Here is a 16,448-nt window from a genome sequence, read left to right on the forward strand (position 1 = left end):
CATACAGTGGCGCGATGGCTTGGCGCACTGTAAGAGCTGATGAGCGAGACTCTCTTTTGCATCGCTGGTTCGAACCCCGGTGCTGGCGTCTTTTGCCGATCTTTTACAGCGGGTGCCTGCATAGGGAGCTGTAAGTATTAGTTAATCGGCCTAATATCTCAGTCCATACAGTGGCGCGATGGCTTGGCGCACTGTAAGAGCTGATGAGCGAGACTCTCTTTTGCATCGCTGGTTCGAACCCCGGTGCTGGCGTCTTTTGCCGATCTTTTACAGCGGGTGCCTGCATAGGGAGCTGTAAGTATTAGTTAATCGGCCTAATATCTCAGTCCATACAGTGGCGCGATGGCTTGGCGCACTGTAAGAGCTGATGAGCGAGACTCTCTTTTGCATCGCTGGTTCGAACCCCGGTGGTGGCGTCTTTTGCCGATCTTTTACAGCGGGTGCCTGCATAGGGAGCTGTAAGTATTAGTTAATCGGCCTAATATCTCAGTCCATACAGTGGCGCGATGGCTTGGCGCACTGTAAGAGCTGATGAGCGAGACTCTCTTTTGCATCGCTGGTTCGAACCCCGGTGGTGGCGTCTTTTGCCGATCTTTTACAGCGGGTGCCTGCATAGGGAGCTGTAAGTATTAGTTAATCGGCCTAATATCTCAGTCCATACAGTGGCGCGATGGCTTGGCGCACTGTAAGAGCTGATGAGCGAGACTCTCTTTTGCATCGCTGGTTCGAACCCCGGTGGTGGCGTCTTTTGCCGATCTTTTACAGCGGGTGCCTGCATAGGGAGCTGTAAGTATTAGTTAATCGGCCTAATATCTCAGTCCATACAGTGGCGCGATGGCTTGGCGCACTGTAAGAGCTGATGAGCGAGACTCTCTTTTGCATCGCTGGTTCGAACCCCGGTGCTGGCGTCTTTTGCCGATCTTTTACAGCGGGTGCCTGCATAGGGAGCTGTAAGTATTAGTTAATCGGCCTAATATCTCAGTCCATACAGTGGCGCGATGGCTTGGCGCACTGTAAGAGCTGATGAGCGAGACTCTCTTTTGCATCGCTGGTTCGAACCCCGGTGGTGGCGTCTTTTGCCGATCTTTTACAGCGGGTGCCTGCATAGGGAGCTGTAAGTATTAGTTAATCGGCCTAATATCTCAGTCCATACAGTGGCGCGATGGCTTGGCGCACTGTAAGAGCTGATGAGCGAGACTCTCTTTTGCATCGCTGGTTCGAACCCCGGTGCTGGCGTCTTTTGCCGATCTTTTACAGCGGGTGCCTGCATAGGGAGCTGTAAGTATTAGTTAATCGGCCTAATATCTCAGTCCATACAGTGGCGCGATGGCTTGGCGCACTGTAAGAGCTGATGAGCGAGACTCTCTTTTGCATCGCTGGTTCGAACCCCGGTGCTGGCGTCTTTTGCCGATCTTTTACAGCGGGTGCCTGCATAGGGAGCTGTAAGTATTAGTTAATCGGCCTAATATCTCAGTCCATAGAGTGGCGCGATGGCTTGGCGCACTGTAAGAGCTGATGAGCGAGACTCTCTTTTGCATCGCTGGTTCGAACCCCGGTGCTGGCGTCTTTTGCCGATCTTTTACAGCGGGTGCCTGCATAGGGAGCTGTAAGTATTAGTTAATCGGCCTAATATCTCAGTCCATAGAGTGGCGCGATGGCTTGGCGCACTGTAAGAGCTGATGAGCGAGACTCTCTTTTGCATCGCTGGTTCGAACCCCGGTGCTGGCGTCTTTTGCCGATCTTTTACAGCGGGTGCCTGCATAGGGAGCTGTAAGTATTAGTTAATCGGCCTAATATCTCAGTCCATACAGTGGCGCGATGGCTTGGCGCACTGTAAGAGCTGATGAGCGAGACTCTCTTTTGCATCGCTGGTTCGAACCCCGGTGCTGGCGTCTTTTGCCGATCTTTTACAGCGGGTGCCTGCATAGGGAGCTGTAAGTATTAGTTAATCGGCCTAATATCTCAGTCCATACAGTGGCGCGATGGCTTGGCGCACTGTAAGAGCTGATGAGCGAGACTCTCTTTTGCATCGCTGGTTCGAACCCCGGTGCTGGCGTCTTTTGCCGATCTTTTACAGCGGGTGCCTGCATAGGGAGCTGTAAGTATTAGTTAATCGGCCTAATATCTCAGTCCATACAGTGGCGCGATGGCTTGGCGCACTGTAAGAGCTGATGAGCGAGACTCTCTTTTGCATCGCTGGTTCGAACCCCGGTGCTGGCGTCTTTTGCCGATCTTTTACAGCGGGTGCCTGCATAGGGAGCTGTAAGTATTAGTTAATCGGCCTAATATCTCAGTCCATACAGTGGCGCGATGGCTTGGCGCACTGTAAGAGCTGATGAGCGAGACTCTCTTTTGCATCGCTGGTTCGAACCCCGGTGCTGGCGTCTTTTGCCGATCTTTTACAGCGGGTGCCTGCATAGGGAGCTGTAAGTATTAGTTAATCGGCCTAATATCTCAGTCCATACAGTGGCGCGATGGCTTGGCGCACTGTAAGAGCTGATGAGCGAGACTCTCTTTTGCATCGCTGGTTCGAACCCCGGTGCTGGCGTCTTTTGCCGATCTTTTACAGCGGGTGCCTGCATAGGGAGCTGTAAGTATTAGTTAATCGGCCTAATATCTCAGTCCATACAGTGGCGCGATGGCTTGGCGCACTGTAAGAGCTGATGAGCGAGACTCTCTTTTGCATCGCTGGTTCGAACCCCGGTGCTGGCGTCTTTTGCCGATCTTTTACAGCGGGTGCCTGCATAGGGAGCTGTAAGTATTAGTTAATCGGCCTAATATCTCAGTCCATACAGTGGCGCGATGGCTTGGCGCACTGTAAGAGCTGATGAGCGAGACTCTCTTTTGCATCGCTGGTTCGAACCCCGGTGCTGGCGTCTTTTGCCGATCTTTTACAGCGGGTGCCTGCATAGGGAGCTGTAAGTATTAGTTAATCGGCCTAATATCTCAGTCCATACAGTGGCGCGATGGCTTGGCGCACTGTAAGAGCTGATGAGCGAGACTCTCTTTTGCATCGCTGGTTCGAACCCCGGTGGTGGCGTCTTTTGCCGATCTTTTACAGCGGGTGCCTGCATAGGGAGCTGTAAGTATTAGTTAATCGGCCTAATATCTCAGTCCATACAGTGGCGCGATGGCTTGGCGCACTGTAAGAGCTGATGAGCGAGACTCTCTTTTGCATCGCTGGTTCGAACCCCGGTGGTGGCGTCTTTTGCCGATCTTTTACAGCGGGTGCCTGCATAGGGAGCTGTAAGTATTAGTTAATCGGCCTAATATCTCAGTCCATACAGTGGCGCGATGGCTTGGCGCACTGTAAGAGCTGATGAGCGAGACTCTCTTTTGCATCGCTGGTTCGAACCCCGGTGGTGGCGTCTTTTGCCGATCTTTTACAGCGGGTGCCTGCATAGGGAGCTGTAAGTATTAGTTAATCGGCCTAATATCTCAGTCCATACAGTGGCGCGATGGCTTGGCGCACTGTAAGAGCTGATGAGCGAGACTCTCTTTTGCATCGCTGGTTCGAACCCCGGTGGTGGCGTCTTTTGCCGATCTTTTACAGCGGGTGCCTGCATAGGGAGCTGTAAGTATTAGTTAATCGGCCTAATATCTCAGTCCATACAGTGGCGCGATGGCTTGGCGCACTGTAAGAGCTGATGAGCGAGACTCTCTTTTGCATCGCTGGTTCGAACCCCGGTGGTGGCGTCTTTTGCCGATCTTTTACAGCGGGTGCCTGCATAGGGAGCTGTAAGTATTAGTTAATCGGCCTAATATCTCAGTCCATACAGTGGCGCGATGGCTTGGCGCACTGTAAGAGCTGATGAGCGAGACTCTCTTTTGCATCGCTGGTTCGAACCCCGGTGGTGGCGTCTTTTGCCGATCTTTTACAGCGGGTGCCTGCATAGGGAGCTGTAAGTATAAGTTAATCGGCCTAATATCTCAGTCCATACAGTGGCGCGATGGCTTGGCGCACTGTAAGAGCTGATGAGCGAGACTCTCTTTTGCATCGCTGGTTCGAACCCCGGTGGTGGCGTCTTTTGCCGATCTTTTACAGCGGGTGCCTGCATAGGGAGCTGTAAGTATTAGTTAATCGGCCTAATATCTCAGTCCATACAGTGGCGCGATGGCTTGGCGCACTGTAAGAGCTGATGAGCGAGACTCTCTTTTGCATCGCTGGTTCGAACCCCGGTGGTGGCGTCTTTTGCCGATCTTTTACAGCGGGTGCCTGCATAGGGAGCTGTAAGTATTAGTTAATCGGCCTAATATCTCAGTCCATACAGTGGCGCGATGGCTTGGCGCACTGTAAGAGCTGATGAGCGAGACTCTCTTTTGCATCGCTGGTTCGAACCCCGGTGGTGGCGTCTTTTGCCGATCTTTTACAGCGGGTGCCTGCATAGGGAGCTGTAAGTATTAGTTAATCGGCCTAATATCTCAGTCCATACAGTGGCGCGATGGCTTGGCGCACTGTAAGAGCTGATGAGCGAGACTCTCTTTTGCATCGCTGGTTCGAACCCCGGTGGTGGCGTCTTTTGCCGATCTTTTACAGCGGGTGCCTGCATAGGGAGCTGTAAGTATTAGTTAATCGGCCTAATATCTCAGTCCATACAGTGGCGCGATGGCTTGGCGCACTGTAAGAGCTGATGAGCGAGACTCTCTTTTGCATCGCTGGTTCGAACCCCGGTGGTGGCGTCTTTTGCCGATCTTTTACAGCGGGTGCCTGCATAGGGAGCTGTAAGTATTAGTTAATCGGCCTAATATCTCAGTCCATACAGTGGCGCGATGGCTTGGCGCACTGTAAGAGCTGATGAGCGAGACTCTCTTTTGCATCGCTGGTTCGAACCCCGGTGGTGGCGTCTTTTGCCGATCTTTTACAGCGGGTGCCTGCATAGGGAGCTGTAAGTATTAGTTAATCGGCCTAATATCTCAGTCCATACAGTGGCGCGATGGCTTGGCGCACTGTAAGAGCTGATGAGCGAGACTCTCTTTTGCATCGCTGGTTCGAACCCCGGTGGTGGCGTCTTTTGCCGATCTTTTACAGCGGGTGCCTGCATAGGGAGCTGTAAGTATTAGTTAATCGGCCTAATATCTCAGTCCATACAGTGGCGCGATGGCTTGGCGCACTGTAAGAGCTGATGAGCGAGACTCTCTTTTGCATCGCTGGTTCGAACCCCGGTGGTGGCGTCTTTTGCCGATCTTTTACAGCGGGTGCCTGCATAGGGAGCTGTAAGTATTAGTTAATCGGCCTAATATCTCAGTCCATACAGTGGCGCGATGGCTTGGCGCACTGTAAGAGCTGATGAGCGAGACTCTCTTTTGCATCGCTGGTTCGAACCCCGGTGGTGGCGTCTTTTGCCGATCTTTTACAGCGGGTGCCTGCATAGGGAGCTGTAAGTATTAGTTAATCGGCCTAATATCTCAGTCCATACAGTGGCGCGATGGCTTGGCGCACTGTAAGAGCTGATGAGCGAGACTCTCTTTTGCATCGCTGGTTCGAACCCCGGTGCTGGCGTCTTTTGCCGATCTTTTACAGCGGGTGCCTGCATAGGGAGCTGTAAGTATTAGTTAATCGGCCTAATATCTCAGTCCATACAGTGGCGCGATGGCTTGGCGCACTGTAAGAGCTGATGAGCGAGACTCTCTTTTGCATCGCTGGTTCGAACCCCGGTGCTGGCGTCTTTTGCCGATCTTTTACAGCGGGTGCCTGCATAGGGAGCTGTAAGTATTAGTTAATCGGCCTAATATCTCAGTCCATACAGTGGCGCGATGGCTTGGCGCACTGTAAGAGCTGATGAGCGAGACTCTCTTTTGCATCGCTGGTTCGAACCCCGGTGCTGGCGTCTTTTGCCGATCTTTTACAGCGGGTGCCTGCATAGGGAGCTGTAAGTATAAGTTAATCGGCCTAATATCTCAGTCCATACAGTGGCGCGATGGCTTGGCGCACTGTAAGAGCTGATGAGCGAGACTCTCTTTTGCATCGCTGGTTCGAACCCCGGTGCTGGCGTCTTTTGCCGATCTTTTACAGCGGGTGCCTGCATAGGGAGCTGTAAGTATTAGTTAATCGGCCTAATATCTCAGTCCATACAGTGGCGCGATGGCTTGGCGCACTGTAAGAGCTGATGAGCGAGACTCTCTTTTGCATCGCTGGTTCGAACCCCGGTGCTGGCGTCTGAGTTGCCGATCTTTTACAGCGGGTGCCTGCATAGGGAGCTGTAAGTATTAGTTAATCGGCCTAATATCTCAGTCCATACAGTGGCGCGATGGCTTGGCGCACTGTAAGAGCTGATGAGCGAGACTCTCTTTTGCATCGCTGGTTCGAACCCCGGTGCTGGCGTCTGAGTTGCCGATCTTTTACAGCGGGTGCCTGCATAGGGAGCTGTAAGTATTAGTTAATCGGCCTAATATCTCAGTCCATACAGTGGCGCGATGGCTTGGCGCACTGTAAGAGCTGATGAGCGAGACTCTCTTTTGCATCGCTGGTTCGAACCCCGGTGCTGGCGTCTGAGTTGCCGATCTTTTACAGCGGGTGCCTGCATAGGGAGCTGTAAGTATTAGTTAATCGGCCTAATATCTCAGTCCATACAGTGGCGCGATGGCTTGGCGCACTGTAAGAGCTGATGAGCGAGACTCTCTTTTGCATCGCTGGTTCGAACCCCGGTGCTGGCGTCTGAGTTGCCGATCTTTTACAGCGGGTGCCTGCATAGGGAGCTGTAAGTATTAGTTAATCGGCCTAATATCTCAGTCCATACAGTGGCGCGATGGCTTGGCGCACTGTAAGAGCTGATGAGCGAGACTCTCTTTTGCATCGCTGGTTCGAACCCCGGTGGTGGCGTCTTTTGCCGATCTTTTACAGCGGGTGCCTGCATAGGGAGCTGTAAGTATTAGTTAATCGGCCTAATATCTCAGTCCATACAGTGGCGCGATGGCTTGGCGCACTGTAAGAGCTGATGAGCGAGACTCTCTTTTGCATCGCTGGTTCGAACCCCGGTGGTGGCGTCTTTTGCCGATCTTTTACAGCGGGTGCCTGCATAGGGAGCTGTAAGTATTAGTTAATCGGCCTAATATCTCAGTCCATACAGTGGCGCGATGGCTTGGCGCACTGTAAGAGCTGATGAGCGAGACTCTCTTTTGCATCGCTGGTTCGAACCCCGGTGCTGGCGTCTTTTGCCGATCTTTTACAGCGGGTGCCTGCATAGGGAGCTGTAAGTATTAGTTAATCGGCCTAATATCTCAGTCCATACAGTGGCGCGATGGCTTGGCGCACTGTAAGAGCTGATGAGCGAGACTCTCTTTTGCATCGCTGGTTCGAACCCCGGTGCTGGCGTCTTTTGCCGATCTTTTACAGCGGGTGCCTGCATAGGGAGCTGTAAGTATTAGTTAATCGGCCTAATATCTCAGTCCATACAGTGGCGCGATGGCTTGGCGCACTGTAAGAGCTGATGAGCGAGACTCTCTTTTGCATCGCTGGTTCGAACCCCGGTGGTGGCGTCTTTTGCCGATCTTTTACAGCGGGTGCCTGCATAGGGAGCTGTAAGTATTAGTTAATCGGCCTAATATCTCAGTCCATACAGTGGCGCGATGGCTTGGCGCACTGTAAGAGCTGATGAGCGAGACTCTCTTTTGCATCGCTGGTTCGAACCCCGGTGGTGGCGTCTTTTGCCGATCTTTTACAGCGGGTGCCTGCATAGGGAGCTGTAAGTATTAGTTAATCGGCCTAATATCTCAGTCCATACAGTGGCGCGATGGCTTGGCGCACTGTAAGAGCTGATGAGCGAGACTCTCTTTTGCATCGCTGGTTCGAACCCCGGTGGTGGCGTCTTTTGCCGATCTTTTACAGCGGGTGCCTGCATAGGGAGCTGTAAGTATTAGTTAATCGGCCTAATATCTCAGTCCATACAGTGGCGCGATGGCTTGGCGCACTGTAAGAGCTGATGAGCGAGACTCTCTTTTGCATCGCTGGTTCGAACCCCGGTGGTGGCGTCTTTTGCCGATCTTTTACAGCGGGTGCCTGCATAGGGAGCTGTAAGTATTAGTTAATCGGCCTAATATCTCAGTCCATACAGTGGCGCGATGGCTTGGCGCACTGTAAGAGCTGATGAGCGAGACTCTCTTTTGCATCGCTGGTTCGAACCCCGGTGGTGGCGTCTTTTGCCGATCTTTTACAGCGGGTGCCTGCATAGGGAGCTGTAAGTATTAGTTAATCGGCCTAATATCTCAGTCCATACAGTGGCGCGATGGCTTGGCGCACTGTAAGAGCTGATGAGCGAGACTCTCTTTTGCATCGCTGGTTCGAACCCCGGTGGTGGCGTCTTTTTGCCGATCTTTTACAGCGGGTGCCTGCATAGGGAGCTGTAAGTATTAGTTAATCGGCCTAATATCTCAGTCCATACAGTGGCGCGATGGCTTGGCGCACTGTAAGAGCTGATGAGCGAGACTCTCTTTTGCATCGCTGGTTCGAACCCCGGTGGTGGCGTCTTTTGCCGATCTTTTACAGCGGGTGCCTGCATAGGGAGCTGTAAGTATTAGTTAATCGGCCTAATATCTCAGTCCATACAGTGGCGCGATGGCTTGGCGCACTGTAAGAGCTGATGAGCGAGACTCTCTTTTGCATCGCTGGTTCGAACCCCGGTGGTGGCGTCTTTTGCCGATCTTTTACAGCGGGTGCCTGCATAGGGAGCTGTAAGTATTAGTTAATCGGCCTAATATCTCAGTCCATACAGTGGCGCGATGGCTTGGCGCACTGTAAGAGCTGATGAGCGAGACTCTCTTTTGCATCGCTGGTTCGAACCCCGGTGGTGGCGTCTTTTGCCGATCTTTTACAGCGGGTGCCTGCATAGGGAGCTGTAAGTATTAGTTAATCGGCCTAATATCTCAGTCCATACAGTGGCGCGATGGCTTGGCGCACTGTAAGAGCTGATGAGCGAGACTCTCTTTTGCATCGCTGGTTCGAACCCCGGTGGTGGCGTCTTTTGCCGATCTTTTACAGCGGGTGCCTGCATAGGGAGCTGTAAGTATTAGTTAATCGGCCTAATATCTCAGTCCATACAGTGGCGCGATGGCTTGGCGCACTGTAAGAGCTGATGAGCGAGACTCTCTTTTGCATCGCTGGTTCGAACCCCGGTGGTGGCGTCTTTTGCCGATCTTTTACAGCGGGTGCCTGCATAGGGAGCTGTAAGTATTAGTTAATCGGCCTAATATCTCAGTCCATACAGTGGCGCGATGGCTTGGCGCACTGTAAGAGCTGATGAGCGAGACTCTCTTTTGCATCGCTGGTTCGAACCCCGGTGGTGGCGTCTTTTGCCGATCTTTTACAGCGGGTGCCTGCATAGGGAGCTGTAAGTATTAGTTAATCGGCCTAATATCTCAGTCCATACAGTGGCGCGATGGCTTGGCGCACTGTAAGAGCTGATGAGCGAGACTCTCTTTTGCATCGCTGGTTCGAACCCCGGTGGTGGCGTCTTTTGCCGATCTTTTACAGCGGGTGCCTGCATAGGGAGCTGTAAGTATTAGTTAATCGGCCTAATATCTCAGTCCATACAGTGGCGCGATGGCTTGGCGCACTGTAAGAGCTGATGAGCGAGACTCTCTTTTGCATCGCTGGTTCGAACCCCGGTGGTGGCGTCTTTTGCCGATCTTTTACAGCGGGTGCCTGCATAGGGAGCTGTAAGTATTAGTTAATCGGCCTAATATCTCAGTCCATACAGTGGCGCGATGGCTTGGCCCACTGTAAGAGCTGATGAGCGAGACTCTCTTTTGCATCGCTGGTTCGAACCCCGGTGGTGGCGTCTTTTGCCGATCTTTTACAGCGGGTGCCTGCATAGGGAGCTGTAAGTATTAGTTAATCGGCCTAATATCTCAGTCCATACAGTGGCGCGATGGCTTGGCGCACTGTAAGAGCTGATGAGCGAGACTCTCTTTTGCATCGCTGGTTCGAACCCCGGTGGTGGCGTCTTTTGCCGATCTTTTACAGCGGGTGCCTGCATAGGGAGCTGTAAGTATTAGTTAATCGGCCTAATATCTCAGTCCATACAGTGGCGCGATGGCTTGGCGCACTGTAAGAGCTGATGAGCGAGACTCTCTTTTGCATCGCTGGTTCGAACCCCGGTGGTGGCGTCTTTTGCCGATCTTTTACAGCGGGTGCCTGCATAGGGAGCTGTAAGTATTAGTTAATCGGCCTAATATCTCAGTCCATACAGTGGCGCGATGGCTTGGCGCACTGTAAGAGCTGATGAGCGAGACTCTCTTTTGCATCGCTGGTTCGAACCCCGGTGGTGGCGTCTTTTGCCGATCTTTTACAGCGGGTGCCTGCATAGGGAGCTGTAAGTATTAGTTAATCGGCCTAATATCTCAGTCCATACAGTGGCGCGATGGCTTGGCGCACTGTAAGAGCTGATGAGCGAGACTCTCTTTTGCATCGCTGGTTCGAACCCCGGTGGTGGCGTCTTTTGCCGATCTTTTACAGCGGGTGCCTGCATAGGGAGCTGTAAGTATTAGTTAATCGGCCTAATATCTCAGTCCATACAGTGGCGCGATGGCTTGGCGCACTGTAAGAGCTGATGAGCGAGACTCTCTTTTGCATCGCTGGTTCGAACCCCGGTGGTGGCGTCTTTTGCCGATCTTTTACAGCGGGTGCCTGCATAGGGAGCTGTAAGTATTAGTTAATCGGCCTAATATCTCAGTCCATACAGTGGCGCGATGGCTTGGCGCACTGTAAGAGCTGATGAGCGAGACTCTCTTTTGCATCGCTGGTTCGAACCCCGGTGGTGGCGTCTTTTGCCGATCTTTTACAGCGGGTGCCTGCATAGGGAGCTGTAAGTATTAGTTAATCGGCCTAATATCTCAGTCCATACAGTGGCGCGATGGCTTGGCGCACTGTAAGAGCTGATGAGCGAGACTCTCTTTTGCATCGCTGGTTCGAACCCCGGTGGTGGCGTCTTTTGCCGATCTTTTACAGCGGGTGCCTGCATAGGGAGCTGTAAGTATTAGTTAATCGGCCTAATATCTCAGTCCATACAGTGGCGCGATGGCTTGGCGCACTGTAAGAGCTGATGAGCGAGACTCTCTTTTGCATCGCTGGTTCGAACCCCGGTGGTGGCGTCTTTTGCCGATCTTTTACAGCGGGTGCCTGCATAGGGAGCTGTAAGTATTAGTTAATCGGCCTAATATCTCAGTCCATACAGTGGCGCGATGGCTTGGCGCACTGTAAGAGCTGATGAGCGAGACTCTCTTTTGCATCGCTGGTTCGAACCCCGGTGGTGGCGTCTTTTGCCGATCTTTTACAGCGGGTGCCTGCATAGGGAGCTGTAAGTATTAGTTAATCGGCCTAATATCTCAGTCCATACAGTGGCGCGATGGCTTGGCGCACTGTAAGAGCTGATGAGCGAGACTCTCTTTTGCATCGCTGGTTCGAACCCCGGTGGTGGCGTCTTTTGCCGATCTTTTACAGCGGGTGCCTGCATAGGGAGCTGTAAGTATTAGTTAATCGGCCTAATATCTCAGTCCATACAGTGGCGCGATGGCTTGGCGCACTGTAAGAGCTGATGAGCGAGACTCTCTTTTGCATCGCTGGTTCGAACCCCGGTGGTGGCGTCTTTTGCCGATCTTTTACAGCGGGTGCCTGCATAGGGAGCTGTAAGTATTAGTTAATCGGCCTAATATCTCAGTCCATACAGTGGCGCGATGGCTTGGCGCACTGTAAGAGCTGATGAGCGAGACTCTCTTTTGCATCGCTGGTTCGAACCCCGGTGCTGGCGTCTTTTGCCGATCTTTTACAGCGGGTGCCTGCATAGGGAGCTGTAAGTATTAGTTAATCGGCCTAATATCTCAGTCCATACAGTGGCGCGATGGCTTGGCGCACTGTAAGAGCTGATGAGCGAGACTCTCTTTTGCATCGCTGGTTCGAACCCCGGTGCTGGCGTCTTTTGCCGATCTTTTACAGCGGGTGCCTGCATAGGGAGCTGTAAGTATTAGTTAATCGGCCTAATATCTCAGTCCATACAGTGGCGCGATGGCTTGGCGCACTGTAAGAGCTGATGAGCGAGACTCTCTTTTGCATCGCTGGTTCGAACCCCGGTGCTGGCGTCTTTTGCCGATCTTTTACAGCGGGTGCCTGCATAGGGAGCTGTAAGTATTAGTTAATCGGCCTAATATCTCAGTCCATACAGTGGCGCGATGGCTTGGCGCACTGTAAGAGCTGATGAGCGAGACTCTCTTTTGCATCGCTGGTTCGAACCCCGGTGCTGGCGTCTTTTGCCGATCTTTTACAGCGGGTGCCTGCATAGGGAGCTGTAAGTATTAGTTAATCGGCCTAATATCTCAGTCCATACAGTGGCGCGATGGCTTGGCGCACTGTAAGAGCTGATGAGCGAGACTCTCTTTTGCATCGCTGGTTCGAACCCCGGTGGTGGCGTCTTTTGCCGATCTTTTACAGCGGGTGCCTGCATAGGGAGCTGTAAGTATTAGTTAATCGGCCTAATATCTCAGTCCATACAGTGGCGCGATGGCTTGGCGCACTGTAAGAGCTGATGAGCGAGACTCTCTTTTGCATCGCTGGTTCGAACCCCGGTGGTGGCGTCTTTTGCCGATCTTTTACAGCGGGTGCCTGCATAGGGAGCTGTAAGTATTAGTTAATCGGCCTAATATCTCAGTCCATACAGTGGCGCGATGGCTTGGCGCACTGTAAGAGCTGATGAGCGAGACTCTCTTTTGCATCGCTGGTTCGAACCCCGGTGGTGGCGTCTTTTGCCGATCTTTTACAGCGGGTGCCTGCATAGGGAGCTGTAAGTATTAGTTAATCGGCCTAATATCTCAGTCCATACAGTGGCGCGATGGCTTGGCGCACTGTAAGAGCTGATGAGCGAGACTCTCTTTTGCATCGCTGGTTCGAACCCCGGTGGTGGCGTCTTTTGCCGATCTTTTACAGCGGGTGCCTGCATAGGGAGCTGTAAGTATTAGTTAATCGGCCTAATATCTCAGTCCATACAGTGGCGCGATGGCTTGGCGCACTGTAAGAGCTGATGAGCGAGACTCTCTTTTGCATCGCTGGTTCGAACCCCGGTGGTGGCGTCTTTTGCCGATCTTTTACAGCGGGTGCCTGCATAGGGAGCTGTAAGTATTAGTTAATCGGCCTAATATCTCAGTCCATACAGTGGCGCGATGGCTTGGCGCACTGTAAGAGCTGATGAGCGAGACTCTCTTTTGCATCGCTGGTTCGAACCCCGGTGGTGGCGTCTTTTGCCGATCTTTTACAGCGGGTGCCTGCATAGGGAGCTGTAAGTATTAGTTAATCGGCCTAATATCTCAGTCCATACAGTGGCGCGATGGCTTGGCGCACTGTAAGAGCTGATGAGCGAGACTCTCTTTTGCATCGCTGGTTCGAACCCCGGTGGTGGCGTCTTTTGCCGATCTTTTACAGCGGGTGCCTGCATAGGGAGCTGTAAGTATTAGTTAATCGGCCTAATATCTCAGTCCATACAGTGGCGCGATGGCTTGGCGCACTGTAAGAGCTGATGAGCGAGACTCTCTTTTGCATCGCTGGTTCGAACCCCGGTGGTGGCGTCTTTTGCCGATCTTTTACAGCGGGTGCCTGCATAGGGAGCTGTAAGTATTAGTTAATCGGCCTAATATCTCAGTCCATACAGTGGCGCGATGGCTTGGCGCACTGTAAGAGCTGATGAGCGAGACTCTCTTTTGCATCGCTGGTTCGAACCCCGGTGGTGGCGTCTTTTGCCGATCTTTTACAGCGGGTGCCTGCATAGGGAGCTGTAAGTATTAGTTAATCGGCCTAATATCTCAGTCCATACAGTGGCGCGATGGCTTGGCGCACTGTAAGAGCTGATGAGCGAGACTCTCTTTTGCATCGCTGGTTCGAACCCCGGTGGTGGCGTCTTTTGCCGATCTTTTACAGCGGGTGCCTGCATAGGGAGCTGTAAGTATTAGTTAATCGGCCTAATATCTCAGTCCATACAGTGGCGCGATGGCTTGGCGCACTGTAAGAGCTGATGAGCGAGACTCTCTTTTGCATCGCTGGTTCGAACCCCGGTGGTGGCGTCTTTTGCCGATCTTTTACAGCGGGTGCCTGCATAGGGAGCTGTAAGTATTAGTTAATCGGCCTAATATCTCAGTCCATACAGTGGCGCGATGGCTTGGCGCACTGTAAGAGCTGATGAGCGAGACTCTCTTTTGCATCGCTGGTTCGAACCCCGGTGGTGGCGTCTTTTGCCGATCTTTTACAGCGGGTGCCTGCATAGGGAGCTGTAAGTATTAGTTAATCGGCCTAATATCTCAGTCCATACAGTGGCGCGATGGCTTGGCGCACTGTAAGAGCTGATGAGCGAGACTCTCTTTTGCATCGCTGGTTCGAACCCCGGTGGTGGCGTCTTTTGCCGATCTTTTACAGCGGGTGCCTGCATAGGGAGCTGTAAGTATTAGTTAATCGGCCTAATATCTCAGTCCATACAGTGGCGCGATGGCTTGGCGCACTGTAAGAGCTGATGAGCGAGACTCTCTTTTGCATCGCTGGTTCGAACCCCGGTGGTGGCGTCTTTTGCCGATCTTTTACAGCGGGTGCCTGCATAGGGAGCTGTAAGTATTAGTTAATCGGCCTAATATCTCAGTCCATACAGTGGCGCGATGGCTTGGCGCACTGTAAGAGCTGATGAGCGAGACTCTCTTTTGCATCGCTGGTTCGAACCCCGGTGGTGGCGTCTTTTGCCGATCTTTTACAGCGGGTGCCTGCATAGGGAGCTGTAAGTATTAGTTAATCGGCCTAATATCTCAGTCCATACAGTGGCGCGATGGCTTGGCGCACTGTAAGAGCTGATGAGCGAGACTCTCTTTTGCATCGCTGGTTCGAACCCCGGTGGTGGCGTCTTTTGCCGATCTTTTACAGCGGGTGCCTGCATAGGGAGCTGTAAGTATTAGTTAATCGGCCTAATATCTCAGTCCATACAGTGGCGCGATGGCTTGGCGCACTGTAAGAGCTGATGAGCGAGACTCTCTTTTGCATCGCTGGTTCGAACCCCGGTGGTGGCGTCTTTTGCCGATCTTTTACAGCGGGTGCCTGCATAGGGAGCTGTAAGTATTAGTTAATCGGCCTAATATCTCAGTCCATACAGTGGCGCGATGGCTTGGCGCACTGTAAGAGCTGATGAGCGAGACTCTCTTTTGCATCGCTGGTTCGAACCCCGGTGGTGGCGTCTTTTGCCGATCTTTTACAGCGGGTGCCTGCATAGGGAGCTGTAAGTATTAGTTAATCGGCCTAATATCTCAGTCCATACAGTGGCGCGATGGCTTGGCGCACTGTAAGAGCTGATGAGCGAGACTCTCTTTTGCATCGCTGGTTCGAACCCCGGTGGTGGCGTCTTTTGCCGATCTTTTACAGCGGGTGCCTGCATAGGGAGCTGTAAGTATTAGTTAATCGGCCTAATATCTCAGTCCATACAGTGGCGCGATGGCTTGGCGCACTGTAAGAGCTGATGAGCGAGACTCTCTTTTGCATCGCTGGTTCGAACCCCGGTGGTGGCGTCTTTTGCCGATCTTTTACAGCGGGTGCCTGCATAGGGAGCTGTAAGTATTAGTTAATCGGCCTAATATCTCAGTCCATACAGTGGCGCGATGGCTTGGCGCACTGTAAGAGCTGATGAGCGAGACTCTCTTTTGCATCGCTGGTTCGAACCCCGGTGGTGGCGTCTTTTGCCGATCTTTTACAGCGGGTGCCTGCATAGGGAGCTGTAAGTATTAGTTAATCGGCCTAATATCTCAGTCCATACAGTGGCGCGATGGCTTGGCGCACTGTAAGAGCTGATGAGCGAGACTCTCTTTTGCATCGCTGGTTCGAACCCCGGTGGTGGCGTCTTTTGCCGATCTTTTACAGCGGGTGCCTGCATAGGGAGCTGTAAGTATTAGTTAATCGGCCTAATATCTCAGTCCATACAGTGGCGCGATGGCTTGGCGCACTGTAAGAGCTGATGAGCGAGACTCTCTTTTGCATCGCTGGTTCGAACCCCGGTGGTGGCGTCTTTTGCCGATCTTTGACAGCGGGTGCCTGCATAGGGAGCTGTAAGTATTAGTTAATCGGCCTAATATCTCAGTCCATACAGTGGCGCGATGGCTTGGCGCACTGTAAGAGCTGATGAGCGAGACTCTCTTTTGCATCGCTGGTTCGAACCCCGGTGGTGGCGTCTTTTGCCGATCTTTGACAGCGGGTGCCTGCATAGGGAGCTGTAAGTATTAGTTAATCGGCCTAATATCTCAGTCCATACAGTGGCGCGATGGCTTGGCGCACTGTAAGAGCTGATGAGCGAGACTCTCTTTTGCATCGCTGGTTCGAACCCCGGTGGTGGCGTCTTTTGCCGATCTTTGACAGCGGGTGCCTGCATAGGGAGCTGTAAGTATTAGTTAATCGGCCTAATATCTCAGTCCATACAGTGGCGCGATGGCTTGGCGCACTGTAAGAGCTG

The sequence above is a fragment of the Apostichopus japonicus genome, chromosome 9 (genome assembly GCF_037975245.1).
Source record: "Apostichopus japonicus isolate 1M-3 chromosome 9, ASM3797524v1, whole genome shotgun sequence".
Taxonomy (NCBI): domain Eukaryota; kingdom Metazoa; phylum Echinodermata; class Holothuroidea; order Aspidochirotida; family Stichopodidae; genus Apostichopus; species Apostichopus japonicus.